A 19529-nucleotide genomic window follows, 5' to 3' on the forward strand; every position below is an offset into this window, starting at 1 on the left:
GTGCTGGCCATTTTGCTGACACTACCACTTCAAAGGGGACCTACTATAAATAAGGCAATTTAAAAATAATTTTCTTGCTGGCAGAGTGGTTCATTCCTATAACCCCAGCCATTCTGAGGCTGAGGTGGGAGGATCGCTTGAGACCAGGAGTTTGAGACCAGCCTAGACAACATAGTGAGACGTTATCTCTCAAAAAATAAAAGTTAACAGGGCATGGTAGCATATGCCTACACTCCTACACTTTTCAGAAGAGAAAGGCTGAATAGCACTATTGAGTAGTGTGGTATTATTCTGAGGCTGAGGTGAGAGGATCACTTGAACCCAGGAGTGTGAGGCTACACTGAGCTATGATTGTGCCACTGTACTCCAGCCTGAGTGACAGAGTGAGATTCTATTTCTAAAAATAAAACAATTTTCTCATTATAAAAGTGATATAGGTCCATAGTAAGAAATCTAAAATGTTCAGAAAGCAAATCATCATTCGTCCTTGCATCTGAAGATAATCATTTTAGCCTTCCTTTTTATATTTAGAAAAATTCTTTTTTAAACAAGATTGCCATTTGTACTGCTTAACCTGTTTTCAAAGAATGTTAACCTTTCCCCATGTAATTATTCTATAAGAAAATTATTTTTAAGGCTATATGGTATTCCACTTTATGAATATTCCAGAACAGTGCTACTCAAAGCGTAGTTGCAAATGGTTTGTTTCCAAGCCACATCGAGGAAAGTAAAGAAATTGAGATTAAGTGTTTAGAAACTTCTATGGCGGTTTGATTAATGGACTCCTCTGGTTGAACAGGATATAGAACAGATCAAGATTGTTGAATCTATGTGATGACTCACACGTGGAATCAGCCTAACAGTCACATGCAATGAAACCACATTATGTACAATATTCATTGACTATAACTCAGTATATAAAATCCAGAATCCATTTATTTCATTTAAAAAAGGTAAACTTAGCTAATTTTACAGGATAAATTGTTGGAACTGGCTGCTAATGAAAGACTGATAGGTTTTGAAAATACTGTATCACTTACTTCCCCTTGAATAAAAGTTAAATATGGTTATTTCTTTTGTGACTTAGCTATTTCTCCCTTGCCTTAATAGTTCGAAACGCACTCTAAAAAATACTGTAGAGGCCGGGAGCGGTGGCTCATGCCTGTAATCCTAGCATTTTGGGAGGCTGAGGCGGGTGTATCACCTGAGGTCAGGAGTTAGAGACCAGCCTGCTCAACATGGTGAAACCCCATTTCTACTAAAAATACTCAAAAATCAGCCAGGCGTGGTGGCAGACGCCTGTAATCCCAGCTACGTGGGGGGCTGAGGCAGGGGAATCTCTTGAACCCGGGAGGTGGAGGTTGCAGTGAGCCGAGATCACACCACCGGGCTCCAGCCTGGGTGACAGAGCAAGACTCTGTCCCCCCCAACCAAAAAAAAAAAAAAACAAAAACAAAAAAATTGTAGAAAATACACCAAAGTGCTAATAATACAAACTGAATAGTTGGGATTCTTTATTTAAGCTTGCTTTATACCTTTTTATACTGTGCATACTAAGTCAGCAAGTATTTTTTACATGATTAGAAAAAACTTTTCAGAAAAAAACATTTTTATAACGGCTTGAGACATAATTCACATACCACAAATTCACTCTTTTAAAAAGTGTACAATTTGGTGATTTTTAGTAAATTTAGAGTTCTGCAACCATCACCACTATTTTCGGAACACTTTCATCACCCCAATAAGAAACTCTGTTAGCGGTCACCCCCCATTATACCTCAGCCTCAGCACCTAGCAGCCACTAATCTACTTTGTCACTATGGGTTTGCTTATGCTGGTCCATACTGCCAAATAATATTCTGGTATATGGATATACCTATTTTATCCATTCATCAACTGATGGACACGGGTGTTGTTTCTACCTTTTGGCTATTATGAATAACTATGAACAAGCATATACGAGTTTTTGTGTGAACATACATATTCATTTCTCTTAGGTATATACCTGAGTGGTAAAAACATTTTTTTAAAGATACGCTTATTTTGAAATTGCTGTCTTCATTCGTCCTGCTTGTTTTTGTATTACCAATTATCGAGAGCCTTTGTACTCTACATAGAACGCTCGCCCCCTGGGTATTTATATGGCTTATACCTCTATCTCCTTCACATCTGTGTTCAAATGTCACTTTTCCAAGGATACCGACACTAAACATCTTGTTTTCCGACACTAAACATCTTGTTTTAAATTGTAACTACCCTCCTCCTCATTCTACTTAAATTGTAACCACCCTCCTCCTCATTCTACCCTATTCCCTCTTACTCCTGTTTTTCCCTCATAGCACTTTTCACATTCTAATGTGCAATTTATTATTCACCTAATTCTACTGGAATATCCAGAGAGAGGCAGTTTTGTCTGTTCAGCTCACTATTGTTTCTACAGAGGCCACAAGAGTGCCCGATACAAAACAGGTGCTCAAAAATAAGTATTTGAGTGAAGGAATAAAATTCAGCAAATACATGGGCAATTCTGATATCTACTTCAAACATGATGCTCTAACAGGGACTCCCAAATAGGGTTTTGTCAAACCTTCTGGAAGGGCATCAGCAATTCATGCTTTGAAAAATAACAAAAGGAACCACAAGTAACACCAAGTTTAAAGAAGCTTTTATTGTTACCAGAAAGAAGAAATTTCTTACGGTCAACTAACATCTGGACAGCTAAATATAGTCCTGACAGTTGGTGTGATGTTTTGTTTGTCTGTTTCTGGATTTCATACCTGGGATGACAAAGGCACCCAATAAGATTTATTAAACCCAGTAAGCATTATCCCTGCCTTCTGAATCTTTTGCAGTAAATGATATTGCTGAAAAGAAACCTGGGCAGTATCTCTGAAGACTCACCAAAAAAGGGAGATATATATATATATATATATATATAGGTGTACAGATATTTTTCCCCTATATAACTGAAGAGTAGAACAATGGAAGAGAAAGGCAGATAGAAAAGGTGAATGGCTGATACTGAAGAATGGGGTTTGTATTCCTAGTCTATAACTTAAGATATTGGAATAACTGACTCTGTACCAAGGGCCTATCTTGGGAAAACTGAGAAACAAGAAAATGTGTTGAGTGGAGATTGGTTGATAAAATTAAGGATCTAAAAATTAAAATGAAAGGCAGAGAAAAATAAAGATTTTAAAATGACAACCATAAAAAACACAGGGCATGACCCAGAAGGAATAAAGATCCCTAATAAACCTATAGGGGGGAATAAGAACAAAATAATCTCACAATAACAAAAGAAATATAAGAATTATTAAATAAAATTTTTAAATAATTTAAAAAATAAACACCTAAAGAATGACCTCATAGGTATCACTGATTCGGGGTTATAGAACTCCAACAGAACTTTTGGGACGTGAATAACTTTACATCAAGAAGGTTTTGAAGGTCTATAAACCTGGAGATGATGAAAGCACCAGACTCCAGAGAGTCCTTAGATTGGGATAGATAAAAGGAGCATGAGAAGATATAACACATTAAGATAAAAGTAAACTACCAACGACCTGTCCTATTAGAATAAATATTGTATTCCTGATGCAGATTAGAATGCTGACAGAAAACTAGTGTAGGAGGAAAGAAGTAGTACTTCAATTCTCTGGAAGTTCGTATCATCAGTACAAGTTCCTATGTCCAATATTTGCACACCTGATAATTTTCTGTCTCTAATATTTAAGAAAGCAAGAAGTGATGTTTTACTCTGCATCCAATAAAAGGCTAGTAAAATGGGCTTTTTATGGAAGAAAATTGGTCCTTTATTTGAAAAGCTTGCCGTCAACTACGTTATATTCATGTAAGGGTATATCTGAGAGGTAAGGGAGGGAAGAGACACCCCACTAACTAGCCAAGTCAACCCCAGAAATAATGGAATAATTCAACGCTATATTACCGTCTGCCTAACCTCAAAATGGAAATCAGGATAATGCTTTTCCATTTTAAAACTCCATTGAAGACTGCCTTTAATAAAGTTGGGGAAGCAAGGTGACTCTAATCTGAAAACTGATGACATGTCCTGAAATGATTAAACAACTTATATCGAATACTCATCACATACTAGTGATCAGCCTATGCATTTACCATGCATTTATTTCATTTTGTCCCCATAATAACACTGCAGTACAGGTATGACTCTCATTTTATTGACAAGAAAACTGATAAATAGATCACTTTTCTAAGGTAACACAGCTGGTAAGTGATTGGGCCAGACTTTAGACCAACCTCCTTAACTTCCACACCCTAGGTTCTTAATCTAAACTTTAATACCTTCCCTCAACTTTAAGGAAAAAAAAAAAACTTCACCCTGACCATGTAATTACAGATGTATCATTTGACTGTAAATTCTTGGAATAATTCAGAACTAGTTTCAGTTATTATCTTCATCTGGATAGATGACACTTGTTAGAAATAACTTTGAAATCTACAATTTTAAGCAGTAAAATAAATTACCATATTCAACATAGGTCAAAAGAAAAAAGTCTCCAAAGCTGAAATATTCTATCATCTATAAATAAACTTTCAAAATATTTCCTTTATATAAGCTTAAAAAACATTTTTTTGGCTGGGCGCTGTAGCTCACGCCTGTAATCCTGGCACTTTGGGAGGCCGAGGTGGACAGATTACAAGGTCAGGAGTTCGAGACCAGCCTGGCTAACATGGTGAAACCCTGTCTCTACTAAAAATACAAAAATTAGCCAGGCGTGGTGGAGAATGCCTGTAATCCCAGCTACTTGGGAGGCTGAGCCAGGAGAATTGTTTGAATCCAGGAGGCAGAGGTTGCAGTGAGCCGAGATGGCGCCACTGCACTCCATCCAGGCTGACAGAGCAGGACTCCGTCTTGAGGGGGCGGGTAGGACATTTTTTAACAAAGTGTTCAAAACAAACATACAATGACAAAAATTTGTTACCAATATATGATCTCAGGATACTCTTTAAAGAGAGTTCAATTACTCTAACCAACATCGAGCTTTTAAAATAACCAGACTGGCTAGGCACTGTGTCTCATGCCTGTAATCCTAGCACTTTGGGAGGCTACTGTGGGAGGATCACTTGAGTCCAGGAGTTTGAGACCAGCCTGGGCAACATGGCAGGACCCCCATCTCTATTTAAATATAAATTTTAGGTGAAAAAAAAAGATAACCAGATAAATGAGACCTGAGGCTGAGATCTATTTCCTAGCAGTGTAATATTAGCCCATCCACATTTTCCGGTAAATCTATTTTACATTCTCAGTAAAATCTTAACTACTCTTTGATAAAGTCATTTCATCCAATGAATGGCAAGTGGTCTGGAAACTGCATTAACTCTTTTAGACCATAAAGATACTTTTAGACACGCAGGTTAATTCACTAATGAAGGTAATGGCAATGCACAAAGATCAGAAAATGTACCAACTATGTATCATTCAAAGTGAAAGGTAGAATAATTTCAAGATAATAATTGGCAAATGAGTGAAGACAAGTCTAGAGATCCTCCAAGTACAGTAGTCAGGTATCATTCAATCTGGGAAGACCCTGGAATACCTCACTAAGGCACTGATCACAGAGCTCCCATTCCACATGCTATACGTTAACTAGAGACTAGCACAACAAGCTACATTAACATTGCGTTAAAGTGATGTTAATAATCTATATATTACCAAGGATGGAGAATTTTTATAAGTGCCATTTACTGGCTGCGTAACTTTGAACAAAAGTTTCTGAATTTATCTGAATTACAGTACGCCTATAAAATCGGAATAACTGTCCTGAAGGGCTATGGTGAGGACTAAATGAGATAATCCAAAAGAAAAGTTATTTTGAGTATTTCTATTATATCTTATTTTCAAGAACTTACCAGCTCTTGTACCTAATACAACATTTTGGAGGGAAATTCTATTAAATTACTTGATTTTCTCTAAATCTTTTATTAATTTCAATCCTTCTAGTACGCAATAGGTATCACCTAGAATGTTCACCTTCAAAAGTACAGTGTTCTATTGATTTAATCAGCATTCAGTTTTACTTAACCATTCAAAAATAACTATAACAATATATATTTCTTAAACTGAATGATGTACATGAGGGTGCCATTTATTATTGTTACTGTCATTATTATTTTATTGTTACAATTTATGTTTCCCATAAAACGTTTTTAAAAAGAAAAAAATATTGCTGGATGCAGTGGCTCATGCCTGTAGTCCCAGCACTTTGGGAGGCCAATGCAGGCAGATCGCTTGAGTCCAGGAGTTCAAGACCAGCCCAGGCAACGTGGCAAAACCCTGTCTCTACTAAAATACAAAAAATTAGCTGGGTGTCATGGCACACGCCTACAGTCCCAGCTACCTGGGGCGCTGAGGTGGGAGGACCGCTTGAGGCTGAGGCTGCGGTGAGCGAGCCCTCATCTTGCCACTGCACTCCAGCCTGGGTGACAAGAGTCAGACCTTGTCTCAAAAAATATATATATATACACACACACACACACACACACACACACACACACATACATATATATGTATATATAAACACCAAGATAATCAGGATAGATGAAATTTTTAAAAATCATTTTGTCAACTATAACCCAACACTTAAGCTTGTCTTTATTTCAACTTTATTCGTACAAAATACTATTACAAGTCAATCTTATTTACTACATTTTTAATATTCCCCACTCAGGTATTTGAAATTTCAATTGTTAGAATTTTTCCCTTACATGTATCCAACCTAATATTTTTAAATTTATGTTTGATGGCTACAAATTAACTATGGCTTGAGAAACTTTCAAGAAAAAAAAAACTTCACAAAATAAATTTAATCTCCAGTCAATATTTCCTCTGTACATTAATAAGCTCTAAAAGTGATTCGAAAAAATCATCACTTATAGGCAAAAACTCTTAAGCAACCATTGACTTCCACTATTTATGATGAAAAAAATCTGTAAAATTTCTAGTATCAGAAGCTCAAGTATCAAGCAGGTAATATCAGTAACAGTCATGTATAAGCACATGCTATAAACAACCATAAACTGTCCATCTAAAAAATGTAAACAGTTAAATGGGATCTTGAATGACATCTTGGTAGCAGCTGTATCACTAGCATTTGCCATTCTGCCAGTTGTTTAGAGACTATTCAAAATAGCAAGAATTTATCTGCTCAAACTAACGTCACTTAAATTTCATCTCCTTCATTCCTGCAATTGTGTTCCGTATTTCAAATTCTCAAAGACCCATAATTCTTTCTGATGAGGAAAAATCAAATTTACATGCCTTTTGTAATTAAATTGCATTGAAAGCATCTCCAATTTTTGCAAGTCAGCTTCACTTGTTTTCATGCTATATCCTAAATTACACCACCAAAGAAACTTCTGTTTGTTCTTTTTATAGAACTGTCCTATGGGTTAAAAAGTCAAATTCAGGGCAACACAGGCATTTTGGCTAGATTCACCTCTCTCAATGAATACTACTGCATCATGCTTTCGAACAACACAATATTCTTGCATTCTCTAATTTATGACTGGCAGTAATACTGGCAAACCATTTAAGATCATTTATGGTTAAAATGAGAATGATCTTTTAGAAGATACATAATTTTGACAGAAAACCACAGGATTTGGGAGTCCAGTGAGAAGAAGCCTACATCAAGTTGACACTAAGAACAAAAGCAGGATGAAGGGACTCAACATCACAGATACTCAAGCCAATCACGGTCAAGCTATAAGCAAAAGAATTTACACACACAGCAAAATTAAGTATATACACATGGCTTGTGTTAAGCAAAAACGCAAACGAACACTCATTTAACTAGGGATGAATGAATACACTTAGAAAAAAATACACTAGTGAAAGAAAGATTGGCATTAATCAGGCTAGTCACCTGTTTAAAGCATGTATTTGGCATGATCAACTGGAAGTAATTTTTACACAAATATGACAACTTGCAGAGAACAGGTAAGCTACTAATTTTCCCATTTTGAGTCTGTAAAATGCAAGAACAGAACTTACTTTCATCATTAGCTCTGCCCTCAAGTAATTAATTAAAAATGTGAATTTGTTTTGAAATGCATAAAAAATAAGATGGATTGATGGAAAGATGGACAGATCTGTGATAAAGCAGGTACAGTAAAATGTTAACGTAAAAACCTTTAGGTGGGCATGTGGGTATCTAATGTAAAGTTCTTTCAGCCTGGCTGTAGGTGAAAATGTTTACAATATGTTGGATGAAAATTATGGAGTTTGCCTTCTCTGATCAAACTCTCCTACAACAGAAACAATGCTACATTCCAAAACCACACTTAAAATGTAGTAGACATTCACATCATAGGAACTAATTTATGAACATAATACTTCCTACAGCTATATCTTACCAAAAAGGGAGGGGTAGTAAGGAGAATCATGGAAAGACTAACCCTTTGAAAAAATAATGAGAGTAATAGAGAGAATGTCTTATATTGGCTTCTTGAGGATCTAGTTTTGTTTGTAACTGGATTCAAAATCTGAGTAAATCATAGCACTAGATTAGTTTGGTTTCAAACAAATGGTAAAAAATATAAATGGCTAACAGAATGTTAATTTTTACCCAGATTAGATAGCTACAACTAAACTGTTTAGATAGAATGTGCTGTGTATGGGGGAAACTGCCATATGAACTTTAACCCTATTTTTAAATTTTAGCTTCATTTTAATATATAACTCAAGTACAGGTAAAAGCATTTTCTTCTAATGAACAACAAATCAGTATGTGTAATATGTATGATACCAACAGGAATCTTAAACCATAAATACATCACAAAGTAAGATTTTAGTACCTACCATCTTAGCCTTCCTTAACTTATTGAAGAACCCGATACCTCCAGAGATAGATGTTGTTAAAGAATAAAAAAGCCAGTGGTAATATTAAATTTCATCTGATAATCGTATCTTCAAATAATTGCCCAGATATTTTAAAGTGAAGTGATTGTACTGTCACATCATAATCAACTTTTAACTAGTTTAACTACCATAGGGTAGCTTAAATAATATGAGATCTCCTCCATTGTTTTTAAAAACTTGATTCCTTTTAATTACAAACTGAGTATATATCAATGAAATACAGGGCAAGAAAAATTCAAAAGCAATCCCTAAATCTGAAGAAACACTTGATGGGAGGAGGGGACAAGCATACCTACCATAGCAGTTAATTTTTTTGACCTCTTCTATTCAACAGTATAAATCAAGTATTGAAAAGAGATCTGTCTCTTCTATTTCTATCACACATATGCTCATTTCATCTGAGGGGAATAATTTGTATTTCTGACAAAACAGAAGTTTATCTGTTGTAAAAAAATTCAAATTTTCTGTGAAAGATGTATTACTATGACCCTTCCCTTTCCAAAGCTTAAAAATGCCTTAAAATAGTCACCTGAAAGCTTTTTTTCCAGAAACATGTTCACTTAAGCAATGCTTTGAAATCATTGCTATTGATCATTTACATATGTTTAGTTAATACACATTATTGTAACTTTATAGACCAAATTTCTATTTCATTGTATCTTTGAAGCATAACCTGGCTTATGCAAGAACAAAGTATACTATTTCTGTAAGCTCTTCAGCTTATCAACTTATTAAGCTTATCAGCTTATTAAGGCACTTAATAATCATGCTCTACTATGGTAAACCGGCCCTGAAATGGGCAAAAGAAATTTTTAGCAGCCATATTTTAACTTGTTGCTCTTTTTCCTATCATTACAGTAAATGCATAATGTGGGACTAAATTTCCTAAGCTTTTAACAAATACAACTTGAAGACAGTTTTACAGAAAGCATCCCGAAAACCCAAACACTGTTCTTTTTATACTATTAAAAGACAAAAGTTTAATTTGCTACAATTTCCCCCTCACTCAACACAAAATAGCAATAACATACATTTCTAGTTTAGTTCTGAAATATCCCTATTATTCCTACCCCTTCTGTAGTGCTTTACAGTTTATAGAACTGTAAACAAATTATCTTAAAAAAGCAAAGTTTCACTTTTAAAATTAAGCCCATTAGCTCTAAGGTTTGGGGGGGAAAATGGCTTATCTGTTCTAAGATTTGATAAACATTCAAAATACATTCTGTAGCTTGACTAGAAGTTTGAGGAGAGAAACCCCATAGCCTTAGATGACTAAGGAATACAATAAAAGTGAGAACTCCATGTATAAGCGTTTAAATGTATTATAGAATACATGAAATATTGGAGAACGCCTCCTCCATTCATAACCGTACCAATCCTTCCATTAAGTTGTGGCAACTAGAGCTGGCAAAAATCAAAGCATCAAAATAATTTTAAGAGACAGGGTCTTCTTTTGTCACCCAGGCTGAAGCGCAGCAGCACAATCACAGCTCACTGTAATCTCGGTCTCCTGGGCTCAAGCAATCCTCCTGCCTCAGCCTCCCAAGCACATGTCACCACAGCCAGTTAGTTATTTCATTTTTTGGTGAGACAGGATTGCTCAAGCTAGGTTGGAACTCCTGGCCTCAAGTGATCCTCCCGCCTCAGCCTTCCAAGTGCTGGGATTACACGTGTGATTATTGTGCACCCAGCTAAAATAATTCTGGATTGCTTTAGGGGTTTCGTTTTCTATCTGATAATCAAAATATCAAACTCTTATTAATCTATTGCAAAGAGATATTACCACTGGGCATGTGCTAAATATGTGACTAGGCAGTGTTCTTCTAACGACAACTTGAGTGCTTAAACTGAAAAATTCCACTGACTTTAAAGCTCACTCTTTTTCACAAGTAGTCCATAAAAGTACAAGTAAAACTCCTATATATCGACTATTGAATAAAGACCATCTGAAAAGAATTACTAGCAAGTTATATGGTTTTATTGACTGAACCACACCTAAATGTACCTTTGCACAGGTAACTATCTTAAATTAGCAAAGATGATCATAACCATGTTGGCTTAAACTATTTGTTACAAAGAAATCTAACTCAGTTACTCTCAAAGGAGTTCCTATGATTAAGAATCACTCCACATAACAAGAAGTGTTACAAATTGGCATGTGCTGGGTATGTGAACACTGCTGAAACAGAAAAAAATATGTTGAAAACCACTGATTAAAATTTTGAACTAAAGTAATGGTTGGGCTAGGATGCCATCCCATCTGAGGCACTATGACTGGGAGCACTACTAGCATTTAGTGGATGAGACTAGATATTCAACATATATTACAGTCCCAAAGATAAGTACCGTCCATACCATACGACTTTCAAGTGTCCAACTGAGCCAAGTGTGGTGGCTCACACCTGTAATCCCAGCATTCTGAGAGGCTGAGGTGGGAGGATTGCTTGAGCTCAGGAGTTCGAGACTAGCCTGGGCAACACAGTGAGACCTCGTCTCTACGAAAAATAATAATAAAAAGTTAGCTGGGCATGGCGTGCCTATGGCTCGAGATACTAAGGAGGCTAAGGTGGGAGGATCGCTTGAGCCCAGGAGATCGAGGCTACAGTGAGCTATGATCAGGTCACTGCACTGCAGCCTGGGCAACAGAGTGAGGTCTTAAAAAAAAAAAAAAAAAAAAGAAAGTCCAAAAGTCCAAATGGTTAGTCATGTAGGCAAAAACCTATTTATAATGAATGAATCCCAGAATCTAATTGTTTTATATATAACTCACCAAGTACATTTTGCAGGGTTTAATATACAGAGGTTTTTCCAGGAATGTGGCTACAATGTAAATTAAGAGATTATACTTTATTAACCCTGTTCTTTTCTGACACTGCTAATAATCCCAGTTGTGGTATTTGAGTCACCAATGTCACAAATCTGTAGCCATCAACATTTCTGTCAAAAATCAAAATGGGCCAGGCACGGTGGCTCACACCTGTAATCCCGGCACTTCGGGAGGCCTGGGAGGGCGGATCACTTGAGGTCAGGAGTTCGAGACCAGGCTGGGCAACATGGTGAAACCCTGTCTCTACTAAAAATACAGAAAAAAAAAATATATATATATATATCAGCCCGGCGTGGTGGCAAGCGCCTGTAGTCCCAGCTACTCAGGAGGCTGAGGGAGAGGTTGCAGTGAGCCGAGATTGCGCCACTGCACTCCAGCCTGGGTGACAGAACGAGATTGTCTCACAAAAAAAAAAAAATCTCAAAATGATTCCATGTAAAGGTACAAGCCTCTGACACGTCCTTTGTGTATTTTGGTATAATCATACTAACTATTTACATATTGAAATGCATACAGTCAATTCTGCTATAATGCTTTTTTGATCATGTGAATTTTAATAGGATTGGTGTATTACTGAACAATTTGAGCATGATGCAAATGTCACATTTGCTTATAGTGATTCTGTCCCAACACTAAGTGAATGCAGAAAATTGTACCCAACTCAACTGAGCCATGCAGGAATTCACAAAATACACACACACACACACACACACACTTCAGGTGGTCAATGAACCACACACATTCACATATATGTTACTAATTTTCCACTCCATCTTATAACTTTTTTTCCTTCTACTACTTCACAGTAATTCAGAAACTGTAACTCCATCCAATGCTCACTGCATTGTTTGCTCAAACTTTTTCAAGGCAAAATGTCATGATTATTATAGAATTTAACATGTACAAAACAGTTTTTAAGCTATCTTTTTAAAAAATGTATAATGATGACTGTCTTTCTCTTGGGAGTTTTTGCTTTTTCACGGGCCTCATAATTTTTGGTTAAAAGCTGGACATGTTGTGTAGGAGTAGAGACTGAGGTAATTTTTATGACTGGAAATGAGCATGCCTGTTCTTTGTGAGGCCTTTGGTGAAGGGTTTGTGTTAATCTGGTTAGGAGTTGGACTTAGTTTATGATTTGTTTTTGCCATAGTTATCCTCAGTATATTACAGCCTTCATGAATATGCAGAACAGTTTGTCACTCTGGTGGGCGATGGTTTACTAGAGCAATGCCTGTTTGATTCTTTGTGTTGTGCCTCTCTGCATAATCTTGTTCCTTTCCTAGTAGTATTTTGTGGGTTACTTGTTACTGAAAGCTTCTTAGCTTGGTTGCAGGGGTGGGGGGTGGGGGATACAGTCTGGTGTTCTGATTAAGTCTAAGTCAGACACTGTGTCCCTGAATCTCAGGAAGGCAGCATTCTTGGTTCTGTTGACCACTCCCGGCTGCAGTTTTGGCCTCAGGGCCCCTCCTCCAGGCATAAGATTCTCTCCCACTTCTCATCTACTCCCTGAATGTTCACCAATGGGGCCAACAGAGATGCCCTTCTCCCCAGAGATTAAAGCTTTTTTCCATTGAAGAGGCAGAGGGGAAGAATCACAGCAGTTTCTTGACCCTCTTAGAAGTTCTGTTGCTGTTCCTCTCCCTCTCAACCTGCACAACAGACTCACCCAGGGTTCTTTCCAATCTTTTCTAGCAGACCCAGGGAGGTTTGTGGATAAGAGTTTGCAAGACTGTGCATTCAGCTTTCATCATGCTTTTTGTCCAGTTGTGTCTGAAAACGGTAAATAGAAATTGACATCTACTCTCTGTAAGCACTGTCTCTCAAATTTTCAACCACTGGTTTTGCTCTGTGGACTCAGCTCTTTAATAGATTTCAAAAAAGTCATGAATTTGTAGTGTAGGTCTTTTTTTGTTGCAGAAGTGAGACCAAAGCTTCTTTTTAGTCTTAGGGCCAAAGCCAGAGGTAGTTACATTATTTATAAACTAAAGATAGCAAAGAAGGTGTTACTAATTATTTTTTATAAAAAGGGAGCCTTTATTGGGTCTAATAAAGTTGAGACAAGGAACTCTTTCAAAATATTAATAACTCCCCTTTAACTACTGCCAAACATTACAGTGAACATTTAGGCCAAAACCTATTTGTAGCAACCAAATTTGTGCTGCAGTTTATCTGCACAGCCTTGTTTCAATTACTAATTTAAAGCACCTTAATCAGAAGCAGGGGAAAGGTATGTGTAGCAGAAACCTCAAATTCACCTGTGTCAACAGAACTGGTTGAGGAATGAAGCCAAATTAGTTAAAACACATCTTTTCAATTTCAACCCTAATTTAGGACCTATTGAGAACCAGACTCCACTATCAACCTTTTAACAAATTTAATAAACCCAGTATGGTTACAGTCCACCTGGGCAAGGCAACCATCTTCTATTTATTTGTGGATAAAGTTAAATTATTCCAAATAATTCATTTATTGATAATATTTTATTTTTTAGCTTAAGTATTTTGTTTACAACTAAGCTTGTTAACAATATATGCCATTAATACATTTTAGACTATTTATTACTACCACTTTAGAAAAAGAGGAATATTCATTGCCTCTCAGTGGAATACAAATGCTGATATTTTCCATGAAGTGAACTCTAGCCTTAAGGTTATTTACATTCTTATTTCTTAATAATCCTCTGACTCCTCTTTTCCTCCCTTAATATGTTCTACTTCCTGTTTTCAAACAAGGAGTATAATGTAATAATTTCTACACAAGGACGTTTGTTGCCTGAATGCATTGTGATACTAATAGCACAAGCCAAGTTTGAGATATAGTAGCTTAAAAAGCGTTTCACATTACACAAAATGTGAACAAGGTTTTATGTTATATGATAGATAAATCACTAAAGCACTTTCCAAAAATCAAAGAATTGTGTTCTGGATACCGAATTTCTGACAAGTGGTTTCTATAAGTTTATTTTTTTAAGGCAAATTCTGTTTCATACTCCCATAAACTCAAAGTAGCGGTAATATATTACAAAACCTGATCACTGTAATTTTCCCTGCAGGCAGTAGTTTCAAACCTAGAAACCTATCAAGTCCATAAACCGAGAAAGAAAATATAGTAAGAAAGAATTACTGGGGGCAGGTCCTGAAATTCTACTTTTTTCTCAAGACACTATATTACAAAAGGTTCAACATAACTGTACACTATAAAGCCCTTCGTAGAGGACGCAACAGCATCAGGTTGAGAACGTCCTTTTTGAGGGAAATCAGAATAACGTAAAAGGGAAAAGCACAGGGAAAATGAGAAATAATTACTTTGGGAGACCACCGCCACTTTAGGGTGAAATCTTTACTTTTTTCCCCCCTCTAAGCAACGGACACAGGAAATAATCTCAAGACAAAAGTGGTTAACGGAACACTCTACAAAAGGAGAAAATTTAAGGGAAGGCACTCTTAAGTATAGTTAAGTATCAAATAAGCGATTAACAGACACTTGACTAAGCGTCTAAGTCCTACTTCACCCACTCCATAGGCCACATTCAAAGGTAAAATCACAGCAGCGGAGGAAAGGCCACGTGAATAAGCTGCCTTGCACGAAGGAAAAGCCTTGGGGGAGAAAATGATTTTAGAAAAAGTACTGGAGAACAGACGACGCGGATGCTCATTTCCTAACAAAACGAAACAAAGCAAAGAAAGTCAGTCTGCAGGACTTGTGCGGAAGGAGGGTCGCTGACCCAAGGAGAGTTGCCGGCATCCAGCAGGAAGGGTGCTCAGACTAGGAGACTGGAAGGGAATCCCGAGGGCGGAGCCCACAAGGGAATGAACAGCCTGTGGGGTAAGGATATGTTAAGGCGAGCGGAGGAGCGTACTAGGTATAAAACAGGCAAAAAGAGGGGTGGGGCTGGACAGGGCAGCGCCCTGAGCTAATGTCACTCAAAGCCGGGGAGGGGGGGGGTCCAACGGAAGGAACGAGACCAGCAGCCTGGGGGAGGGGTAATCTGCTTCCTTAGCAGCTGCAGGCTGCAGCAGCTAAGACCACCCCGTTTTCCCTGCCCTGAGCCCCAGAAAGTCCCCACGGCGTGGGAAGGGAGTAAGGCAGAGCCCCAGAGTCCAGTGCCCGGAGTCGGCTTTACCTTCGCGGGAGGCTGGAGAGGCTCCAGCCCTAGCTCCTCCCGCCGCCGGCTCAGCTTCCAGAGTGGGATGAGGCGCCCTCCGGCCTCCTCACCCTCACCACTTCCCCTTTCCCCCGCCGGGGCCCTGCAGCTCCGCTGCCGCGGGTTCCTGGTGCCGCCGCGGCGCTGCCTCCCCGCCCCCTCCGCCTCCTCCCTCTGCCTCTCAGAGTTTCACTCTGGAGGCCGCCATCTTCGCTCAGGCTTTCAGCGACCGCGCTCTAATACGCCTGCGTCGCCACCGCCCAGGCTGTCACGAGACCCAGTCAGCTGATTTCAACTCTTCCGTCTTCTGCCCCGCCCTCCCCGTCCGGATCGCTCTTTCCCTGAAATTCTGCGTTCCCCCGGCCAGCCACCTAGCAGCTACACATGCGCAGAGTAACGACGCCGGCCGTGGGATTTGGATTCCACGCAGCGCGTGAGGGGGCCGGCGCCTCGGTGGGTGCTGAAAAGGACACGCGCCTGGGCGCGCGCGCGTGCCCATGTTCACGCCCCGCCGGCGTGTGCCTTAGGGCCGCGCCCCTCCGCTTGTGTCCTGCGAAGAGTAGGGTCGCAACCCGGTACTTAAGCTTTAAGCCCTAGGAAATCTTGTTTTAAATCACCTGTTTTTAGCTCTTGCCGTCAAGTGCCATGGAGCATCTGCGAGGCAGTCTGAAGCCTCAGCCTATCTCCTGGTTTGGCTGGATTGGGAGCCAGCAGGTTCATTTACTATTGAGACGCCCTGAACGACAGCAGAGCGGGGTTTAAGTTATAAATGCTCTGGAAGGTCTCGGAGACCAAATTCTCAGAGACGCCTAAGGCATTTGCAGGTGGGAATGCTGGAAAGATAGTTCTGGTAGCCCCATTTGTTGTGTCCGGGTCAAGTGTTTAGAAGCTTACTTAAAGCTACTTAATCTTCAGCTCTTTGAGATAGGAATCATCCTCGTTTTGCAGATAAGTTGAGGCCCAGCCTCAGAGTAGTGGATTTGATGTTTGCACCCAAGTAATTTGAACCTAGAACCTGTGTCCTCTAGATAACCATCTTCCTGAACCTCACCTGAGAGGGGGAGTCAGGGTAGTGAAAAGAGGGGATATTGGGACTAAAGGATTCAGCTAGAAATTATGTGTTATCTGTGGGCAATGGTTTAAATAAGAAAGATCAATGTCCACTCCCAGATCTGAGCCGTAAAGACCACAATTTAAAAATTAGTGATTAAAAAAAAATAGTGATTCTGCTGCAGACTTCAAAGTAGAGGCAGTGTGGGGTGACCTGCATGGATACATTATTGTATAAGGGTTAAAGGTCTCTGATAAGGAGTTGAATACTCGTTCTTCATGGTAGTCCTGAAATTGTGATTTCTTGGCGTCCCCTTCAGCAGTTGGCTCATTTTATAGACAGCGATTGCAGGATGAAAAAATGTGGAAAAATGGTTTTTACAGACTACCTCTTGACTCTATTAACCCTTTGCCCTACCTTAGGGCGGAAAAAGACTATTTGTATTTATCCTTAGACTTTTCTGTAATGCAGCAGTAAGATAAGGTGCATGTAAGGGAAGGTACCAGGAATAGCTGGGTGTGGGAAGACAGAACCCGAAATAGAGTAGGAAGGGAGGAGGAGGAAAAAGAAACAGGAGGGCTCTGTTAAGGGGCCTTATTGGCTTATCCCATTGAAACAGAAACGTGTTTATGTGGTTACAAAGCCTTCCAATAATCCCAAAAGTAAATGTGGGGTATATTATTTCGATTTTATAGAAGCAGCAGACCCAGAGAGTCCAGGAGACTTGCTACAGGTGACCTAACTCCTAAAGGTTGAGCCAAGATTAAGACACAGGGCCTGCCTGTAACATCAAGGCCAGTGAACTATTAAACCTCCACACTGCCTCTCTGTTCAATATTTGAGACCAATAAAATCAATTCTCAGTGTTGAGAGGAGCCTTAGGTATCACGAACTGTCCCCATCCTCTGTAGTGGAAAATTGCCTCACAAGACATCTTTTTCCATTGCATTTTTATAAGCCATTTTCCTTGTATTCAGCCAACTTGCACTCTCTTCTATGAGTAGTTATTTTGTCTTTGTTTCTTGCCCTTTTCTTCTTGTATGTGACATTCATTTAACGACTTACCAGTACAGCTTATCACCCTTTCCCACTCCCTCTCCCGTGCGTATCCTTCTAATTACCTATGCTACAGATATTCATTTTAAGAAACCATATTCAAAGTACTTTCAACCATTGTTCACATGATGTAGTTTCAAGCCTTTTCACAACCACTGGTTGCTTTTAACTGGATCCATACAATTAGATCCTTCTTAAAATGCCACAACAAAATACAAGAGTCAGAGAGAGTAGGACCTGTCTCTTCTTTCCCTATTACGTTAAATCAGTTTGATCCTTTCCTCACCCAAGTCTTTTTTAAAAGAGTGACAAATGCACACTTATTTTTCTGGATTTGTCTTTTTATTCAAAATTGAAGTTTGCACTAGCGTTTCTGACACTTTCATAGTGCAGATGTATCAAATTTACAATCTAAATTATGTGATGTACACTTAAAATATTTCACAGCTTTTTAAAAAGTACATTTCACAGCCTTTTAGGCAATAATAGCCTTTATCAGTCTCCAAAGTTAGCATACAAGGTTGGAGTGATCTAAGACTTTAGAGAGCCCACAAGAATGTCAAACACTTGCTTATCTAATTCCCATTGCTGCTAAATTGACCTTCCGAATTATATCAATGCCCAGATCCAAAATAAATCCTTAAGAACTCATACCACTCAACAATGCTTGAACTATGTTTTCAATACAGTAGCCACTAGCCCCATGTGGCTACTGAACACAGAATAAAAATTAAAATTGTTACGAAAAAATGTAAAATGTTGCATTAGCAATTTTTATATTGATTACACGTGTTAAAGAAAAAAATATTTAGGCTGGGCATGGTGGCTCACACCTGTAATCCCAGCACTTTGGGAGGCTGAGGCGGGTGGATCACCTGAGGTCAGGAGTTCGAGACCAGCCTGGCCAACATGATGAAACCCCGTCTCTACTAAACATACAAAAATTAGGCGGGCCTGGTGGTGCATGCCTGTAATCCCAGCTACTCGGGATGCTGAGGCAGGAGAATCACTTGAACCTGGGAGGCAGAGGTTGCAGTGAGCCAAGATGGTGCCACTGCACTCCAGCCTGGGCAACAAGAGTGAAACTCCATCTCAAAAAAAAAAAAGTATTATTTAATGATACTTGTAATCATTGGTAATAGGCTGAGCATGATGGCTGACACCTGTAATCCCAAGGCTTTGGGAGGCCAAGTCTGAAGGATCACTTGAGGCCAGGAGTTTGAGACCAGCCTATGCAATGTAGTGGGACCCCATTGCTACAAAATAATAAAAATAAAAGAATTATCTGGGCATGGGGGCATGCCCCTGTAGTGCTAGTTACTCAGGAGGCTGAGGTGAGAGGATCTCTTGAGCCCAGGAGTTCGAGGTTACAGTGATCTATAATTGTGCCACTGCACTCCTGCCTGGGCAACAGAGCAAGACCCTGTACCCCCTGCTCCCCACAAAAAAAGATTTTATTCAGTTTATTTATGACCATCACAATAGGTACAGGAGCCACTGCAACAGGGGCTTGCAGTAAGGGAGAGAGACTGGGCTCAAGTCAGAAAAC

General features: G+C 38.9%; 1 protein-coding gene across 4 annotated transcripts in view; it reads right to left on the reverse strand.

The window, feature by feature from the left end:
- DNAJC13 (DnaJ heat shock protein family (Hsp40) member C13) overlaps positions 1-16112 on the reverse strand; it is a 119254-nt gene extending 103142 nt beyond the window's left edge. For 2 of the 4 annotated variants that reach the window (XR_008660503.2, XM_063610732.1), the window contains exon 1: positions 15853-16092. The gene's annotated coding sequence lies outside the window, so the exon portion shown is untranslated. Of the gene's footprint in view, positions 1-15852 lie in introns of all 4 variants that reach the window. The other 2 variants (XM_055295427.2, XM_055295426.2) reach the window with 1 other exon arrangement.
- Positions 16113-19529: the final 3417 nt, after the last annotated feature.

The sequence above is a fragment of the Symphalangus syndactylus genome, chromosome 10 (genome assembly GCF_028878055.3).
Source record: "Symphalangus syndactylus isolate Jambi chromosome 10, NHGRI_mSymSyn1-v2.1_pri, whole genome shotgun sequence".
Taxonomy (NCBI): Eukaryota; Metazoa; Chordata; class Mammalia; order Primates; family Hylobatidae; genus Symphalangus; species Symphalangus syndactylus.